General features: G+C 29.4%; 1 long non-coding RNA gene across 1 annotated transcript; it reads right to left on the bottom strand.

Annotated features, from left to right (window-relative positions):
* Positions 1-3,202: 3,202 nt before the first annotated feature.
* Positions 3,203-7,775, bottom strand: LOC117688035 (uncharacterized). Its single transcript, XR_004600825.2, has 4 exons — positions 7,600-7,775; positions 4,999-5,064; positions 4,452-4,520; positions 3,203-3,328 (listed from the first exon to the last, which is right to left on the bottom strand). It is a non-coding gene; the product is annotated as an uncharacterized lncRNA (long non-coding RNA).
* Positions 7,776-8,164: the final 389 nt, after the last annotated feature.

Raw genomic sequence — 8,164 nt, 5'->3', positions numbered from 1 at the left:
TTTAAATGAAACTTATTGTTAATTTAATACTGGAGGAACAAATGCATCTGCATGCAGGATAACTTGAATATAATTAAGTTCCCCCTACTGCATAGTTATGATTTTTACAGAGTACGACTTCTCCATGATACGACTTCTCCAGCATCCGCCAGTAGGTGGCGGTATATAGGAAACGCGAAAACAAAAGTGGAAGTAGGTTTAGAAATCTGGCGACAAAAAAGCGCTGCAGCTATGCTTAGCGCTTTAAAAAGATCTCAAATTTGATTTTTGATATTTTAAAATTTTGATAATTCAAAAAAAAATTCATATAGGTTAAACACATGAAGAAATGTAATATCAAAATAAAAAAAAAATACGTAAGATTCGAGAAAAATTACGTCATCCGAAATTGTGTGAGAAATATTGTTGTTGTTGGGGGTTTTGGGGTTTTTTTTTATCTTAATTCATTTATATAATACAATTGATTTCTAAAAAGGAGTAACACGGTCCTCTTTTTTTAAACAATGCAACACTGTATTAATAAAAGAAACTGACGACGACGAAGACGAAGGTGTTGTATAAATAGAATATAAGCACGTAGCTTATATGTTGTCTATCATCTTTATAGCGATAACACTGATTCATGACGTCCAACTGTCATTAGTGCTGATCTCTTGCTAGCCAATCACAAGCCTTATTTAACATCGCATTTTAGAAGACTACACAACTTTATAACACGTTATCAAATCCAGATACAGTGTCATTTGAAACGTCATCAAATTTAAAGAGAAAATATCAGAATTTATAAATTGACACGAGAATCATGAGAAAGATCATACAGATTCTGCATTTCTACCATTGGAAGCAATTTCAACAGTAAGTATTGTTTATTTGTTAACTAATCTCCTTGACTCTCCTACAGAAAAGAAAAAAAACGATTGCCACTGAGAATAATATGGATATTTATTCTTACATTTATTTTATAAAAGTCAAATATAACATTAAAAGTGTTATAATTTATTTTTTATCTTCAAATAATCACTTTCTGAACGATCATTCCGTATTTCTCTATATTGTTAACTTTATTATATTTCAGATAAAATCATGAAGTCAGTTTGTCTCGCTATCATCTTTGCCTGTGTTTTGATCTCCGTCGTCCATTGTCAATGGTCAGACTACTACAGAGGTGGAGGACTAGGTGGAAACTACTACAGTGGACAAGGAGGTGGAATAATTAGTGGAGGATATGACAGGTGGAATTCGGGACTTGACCGATTCGGTGGAGGAAGACTTCTAGGTCTTGGTCGTAGAGGACTAAGCAGAAGAGGATATTACTAGTTTACAATTTACTTTACTTCATTATCATGAAACTTCATCGTTAAACTAAAGGCACCATACTATTTATGGCATTACTGTGATTACTTTGACACATATATGTAAGATATTTTCGTTGGGTTTATATTGCCTGCAACCTTTAACGAGACAATTGATATTTTTTTTCATAAGAAAATATTATATGCCTTCAAAATAGAAATATTGTTCAAATGTGTTCTTTTTTATGTAATTCTTTCTTCTTATGAATTGTTTTGTAAATGAAATAAATGTAAGAAACTCTTTTTAAATTTTTAGTTTGCTTTAAAAAGCAGTCTTATCTATCGATGCATGTATAACATTGGGAGCTAAAGTGTAGTGAATTGGGAATTACAATGAATGTTATTATGGTTTAACACATTACAAAGTAGTTTGTGTTAAAAAAAAAAAAAGATATATCAAATGTTAATATTTATCTCTTACCATCTAGATGCATTATCAATGTTGCTAAATTTAAAAGCAGAATAAACGAAACCCTAAAAACCAAACACAGTCAAAAAAAATAACAACATTTACAGGAAAAAAATCAAAAGTGTTCATGAACAAACATGAAAAAGAATAACAGCTGTGATACAAATGTGTTCCCTTTGTTTCAGTGCAGCCTGGTAACGAAACTGGTACAATACAACAAAACACTTTTAGGAGGAAAACTGATATAGCGCATTCTCGGATATAGCGAAGTTTTTTAAGTCCTTGGTTAAATTCTTATCAAATTTTACGGTTGATAAGAATTCGGTTAACATGAGCCACAAAGAGGTGAATAATATCGAACTTTACCATTTTATAACGAATTTCTTCACTAATTAAAGAGATCGCATTACCCTTTACCATAAATTTTTGAATGAATTTATTTTCATATAATTTTTTAATTCAAAATCCGATTATTGAAGATATCAAAGTAATGTATTTTTATTTTTAGCCTCAATTAGCAAAAATTATAGTCCGGTGAAAGAAAAAAATGTGTATATATTGTGAAGTTGCTATGGTTAGTTTTAAAAATTCGTTATAGGGATATAACAAATTACGGATAAAACGATATTAATCCAGTGCTTCCTAGGACTTCGCTTTAGCAAAGTTTAACTGTATATTTAAAGAATTTTGTAAAACAATTGTTGTATGTCTACGTTAAGATCCATAATATTCTCTTGCATAAACTACATCTTAACATCATATCACATCACAGCTATTCCAATCAGTATCAAGATGGTAAAATACTCTTCTTTTTTTAGAGTTTGATTTATTATCCCAACGTAATGTAAAAGAGGAGGTTCATGCTAGTCTTTGACTAAAATCAATTTACAATCACGTCTTCATTAAATTTATAAGAAGTGGCAGCTAAACTGACACTTCATAATACTAATGGGAAATTATCCAAGGTACAAGTAACAAACGGTTGATATGTAATACATGACAGCTGAATTTGCTAATTTTACCAATTTCACGGTTTCTAATTTTAGCTGTGTACTAAACTGTTCTGGTCCACTTTTAGAGTTAGGTTCCCTTGTTTACTCAATTGTATGGACAGATATACAGTTAACAAGTGATAATAGTCCTAATAATGTGTATTTGTTGTTTTCAACTGTCGAATTAGTTAAATACATAAAGAATCAATTTTAGTTGACTGTGAGTATTTTCCAGTTGTTAGGGATATAATAACTTGATCCGTCGGTTTTCAGTTTTTGCATTTGTTTTCGTCGAGGATGTAAATTCCTGGGGAAGGGATACCAACAAATACTGATTAATTTGAACCCCATGGATTTTAATGATTCTACAGTTTATTGAATGTATTACAAAATGATCAAAATATTTAAAAATTCAATCAAACAACTTTTTATCAATAATTTGAAATGAATCGGTTTGAAGACTTCTTGTTTAATGTTCACAAAGTATAGCAAACATATTACAGAATATATGCTTTTCCAATTCTCCTCTTTGTCAATGGTAAATACAATTTTCTTTTCTGTTTCATCATTTTCACCTGAAAGATCAAATGAAATTCATTACACACAAAACAATTGCAAGTCTATTATAGCAAATAAATCAGCAGTTCACAGAAGATCCTGAAATGGTTTTGTTGAATGTTCCATATATATTCTTTGGGGATTTATTTAAGATAATAAAAATACAACATTTAGGCTAATACATGGACACTAAAGAATCAAATGAAATATAGCAACATCATAAATAGCATGTTACTTACATGTAATAAATAAAATGTTATTTACGTGTCATAAATAGCATGTTATTTGCAGATTATAACTAGCAAGTTTTTTGCAGGTAATAAAAAGCATGTAATTTACATGTAATAAATATAATGTTATTTACATGTAATAAATAGCATGTTTTTTACAGGTAATAAATAGCTTGTTATATACATGTAATAAATAGCTTTTTATATACATGTAATAAATAGCATGTTATGTTCATGTAAAAAATAGCATGATTTTTACAGGTAATAAATATCATGTTATTTAATTGATTTACGTGGATGTTGGTTGACATTATCACGCAAATGGCGTAGTCGGTTTGGAGATTAATTTTCAAATGTGCATAATATATGGGTATCTTCATTAACCTGATATAGAGGAAGTAATTAATATAGGTTATTGTTTTACTAATTGTAAAATTCGTTTGGTTATTGGTGATCTAGACAGTAATTTGTTGTTTAGTTGATCCAAGAAATTAAATGATCATGGTAGTGGAATTTCTCCGAACATTTTGTATTGGCAAGATCATTGACGACGAATTTAATTATCATTGAAGCTGTAATTTTTATTAAATTCACGAAAATTGATACCAAAAAGAATAATGAAACCACAATATTTGAAGATAAAATAGTGCAGTATTTTGATTTATAGTCAGATAGACATAGATTGTTTCCCATGTTGCGTCTTTTAAATGTATTTATTCTTTATTAAACGAGTGTTTATTTTAAATATAATTAATTTTGCTTTATTTTACGTAATTTTTGCATTAAATACAAATGATGCCTCCAGCTACCATACTAGTATTGATTCACACACAGCAACAAGATAAAACCGGATACTGTCTAAAGTAAGCAAATACATCTATTACTCATAACAAACTATGTTAATAATTACGGCATATCCTCTCTTGTACCAGACCAAGCCGGGCGATTCTTTGTTTTCTCTTTCCATACTTTTACTGGACTGTGAAGAGAAAGAATAAGAAATACTATTTTTAAACAGAAAATAAAAAAGAAATGTTGAACTTGTATTAATCTAATTTAGACTTTTTTCTGATAATGGTTGCTCTTTCTATTAAATATTTAGTTTACCAAATATAAATTTTATAAATTTAGAGTCCCTGTGTTTTCAAAAGAACGTATGTTAATATTTGATAGTAATAGAAAATGTAAAAACTAACATTTTCCGTAGTAAGTGACTCTAAGTTTATCAAAAAACTTTTACGACTGAATTGGAATACATACGTACAGTACCAAAGTTTAAAAAGATATATACAATTAAATGCTTATGCATGTAATCAAACGTGTTTTTAATAATTAAATCAAGTCTTTGTTTTGTACTTGAACAAGACCAAGGACATTAAATATGAATATTTAATAACATTTTTTTTCAGAGGCAAGAGCCACATATGCTAGAAAGCGAGCCCCATATGTAAACTCACCGCGATCACTTCATCTCCAACGCTGAGTAGCATTACGCAGAAGACCAAGAGCACACCAACTTTCATCTGAAGTTTGATAAACTAATTCATTACTTTATCTTACCTTCAAAAAGTTTACGAATTTTAATTGTAGATACTGTAAAACTCATTAAGTACGAACACGGAAATAGCGAATTCTCAGATATAGCGAGGTCTTTTTTCAGTCCCCGGTAAAGTTCTTAACAAATCTTTGCAAATTTTTACTGTTATAACGAATTCGGATACAACGAATTTCCGGATATAGCGAACTGATTTTGATTCCGGTAGAAGTTAATTATAACGAAATTTAACACTTTAATAACGAATGTATTTACAATTTAAAAAAGTTTGCACTACCTTTTAACATAATTGTTTGAATGAATTTATTTTCATATAATTTTTTCGACTCACAATCCAATTATTAAAGGTTTCAAAGTAATGTATTTTTATTCTAAGCCTCTATTAGCAAAACTTATAGTCTGATCTAGGAATACATATATATATAGTGAATTCGCTATAGTTATTATTACGAATTCGTTATACGGATATAGCGAATAACGGATATAAAGAAGTAAATAAATTGGTCCCTAGGACTTCGCTATAACCGAGTTTTACTGCAATATCTTTTGAGACATTTACAACGCAATGCTTTGTGATTGAGTGTTAATTTTACATTGCATTTTTTTATCCTCTAACAATGAAATGTGTAGTCCATTTCAGCGAATATTTACCACAACTACAATTTTTAAATTTAATCTTATCTTTTTCATTGAATATAAAATAAAGACCAGTTTAATAAGAATTAGATAGAGCTTTCAAGTCTTTATTTAAAGATGTTGTTTTTATTATTTGAAAACATAATTTTTTTTTACAGTTTACTGTTTAAATAATTGAAGAGTTAACTGAAATATTTTTACTTGGAAATAATTCCCTAAAACTCACGCAAGTCCTTGTGCTAAATTGACATTGCACCGACTTTTCTATCATTATAAGGACAGTAATTTATTACGGGCCGCCGGAAGGCGGTCCGTTATTTGATATACATTTGAATATTGTTACTGCGTTTCTGCGGGATAGTTTGTTTTGTTTTTAATAGAATTAATATTATGCTTCTTTTTATGAATTAAAAGTAAAATTGCATGTAGAAATATGTTTTATGCCTTTTAAAAAATATCACATATTTTTTGTTTTACTCGTAAATAAAAAATAGGTCATACTAAGTAGACTATCGTGTTTGGCGCGTTTTTATCGAGTCTGTAATCTATTCGGAAAATTTCGGAGTTCTTCATTCTTTTCAAAATAATGCATCTGGATCGGTATGCGGGACATACTAAAGACCTCAAATACTAAAGACCTTAAAGCTGCCTGGTCCGATTTTATATCAAATTTTATGCACGCTTTTAAACGATGGTTATGCTAAGTATATGTATAATAATAGACATTGCAGTAGTTTTCCCAGTCCATTAAGCCAAATTTCAATGAGAAATGCGTACAAAATTTGCTAACAATACAAACGACATCAAAGGGTAACGCGTTATTTCGCCTCATGTTAAAGTTCACCCCTGACGACGAGAAGGGTATGGTTGTGTTACTACTTTGACATCGCTTTAAATAAAGGTAGAAATTATCAGACAACTTACAAATAAACATGTGTACGTTTTGTTCGCTATCATTTCTGAAGTTTGCTTTTTTTACAATCGTTTGCCCAAAAAGAAATTATTTCTATTTACTTTGAATATTTCTAACTTTGAAAGGAGTCTGATTCTGCTGTAAATAGGAAAAAGTCCATAACTTCGTAGGATAAATGGTTTGTATAGAAAAAAATTTGATACTGTAATAACAAAAAAAACAACGGACCAAGCAGCTTTAATGTCATTAAATTTTATATGAATGATATATTTAAATTTCTATTTGCCGTGTCAAATAAAATGAATTTGTGTGTGTATTTATTATATTAACATGTAAAATGTGGTAGAAAATATCATGAAATGACATCCATATCAATTATTTATGCAAAAATATGACAGAAATGAAATTTTGTATTGACAGGAAAATTTGAACTAATCCATTTTTATTTTATCATGCGGTCCCTTTAAATCATATAGACTAATGCATCAAGTTTTCATTCAATACAATGCAACAATAAAAAAACCCAAAATGGTTTGAAATACATAATCTCCGAGAGAAAAATGATAAGTTGAACTTTGTATTAGAGTAATATACAAATCAATGTGTTCTCCATTACTTCATACTATGGCAATAATCATACAATTACCGTTAGAAATGCTTACACTAACGAAATCGATTCTTTATGATAATAGTAAAATGTTAAACTTTAAAACAAGTTGCTGAAAGTATATTAAAATTACAACCAGTACAACCAACTTTTATTTTCTTCTTTGTGGTGTGTTTTTATGTAAACAACCAATAATTCATACAACAATCATATTTTTTTGCGGCCCATTTGACGCTTGCGTCAATATGATTTCTTGTTTACTGTTTTAAGTATGTCTTAATCAATATTACAGCTCCTTAAAATTTTTAAATTTTGATTGTTGGACAATTAAAAAACTACATTCTTACCTTTGCAATCACCAAGTATATGTCACTACTTAAACGGCTACAAAGATAGAGCTGTATTGTCTAAGAAATATATAGGACCAGAAAGGATACTTATCGGTCATTAACCTTTAACTTAAAGTATGACAAATCAAAAATAAAATATGAACTACACGACATGTATTCCTGTAAATGGGCAACAGCTGTTTGGTTTTTATTATCTGTTAAGACCATATGTATATCAATGGGATTTAAATAGGATTTAGAATCATTCCTTTATCACGGCAATGTTTTTTATTATTATGTTATTATCCATTCTCTAAGACCATATGTTGATAGAGAATGGATAAAAATATAATAATAAAACCGTGACGTGATAAAGGAATGGTTTTTATATCCCACGTATGGAAACCGATATCACAGAACCTTAAACTTTATGATCCGCAATGTGGTTTTTTCCATTCCGTTAATCAATTTCTCTCTCTCTCTCTCTCTCTCTCTCTCTCTCTCTCTCTCTCTCTCTCTCTCTCTCAATATCACAATATAATGCCACTTTTAAATCAAAGTACCGAAGCATTGACGAAAGTTG

The sequence above is a fragment of the Magallana gigas genome, chromosome 1 (genome assembly GCF_963853765.1).
Source record: "Magallana gigas chromosome 1, xbMagGiga1.1, whole genome shotgun sequence".
NCBI lineage: Eukaryota > Metazoa > Mollusca > Bivalvia > Ostreida > Ostreidae > Magallana > Magallana gigas.
The sequence above is the reverse complement of the archived record's forward strand: the minus strand, read 5'-3'. Positions and strand labels throughout refer to the sequence as shown.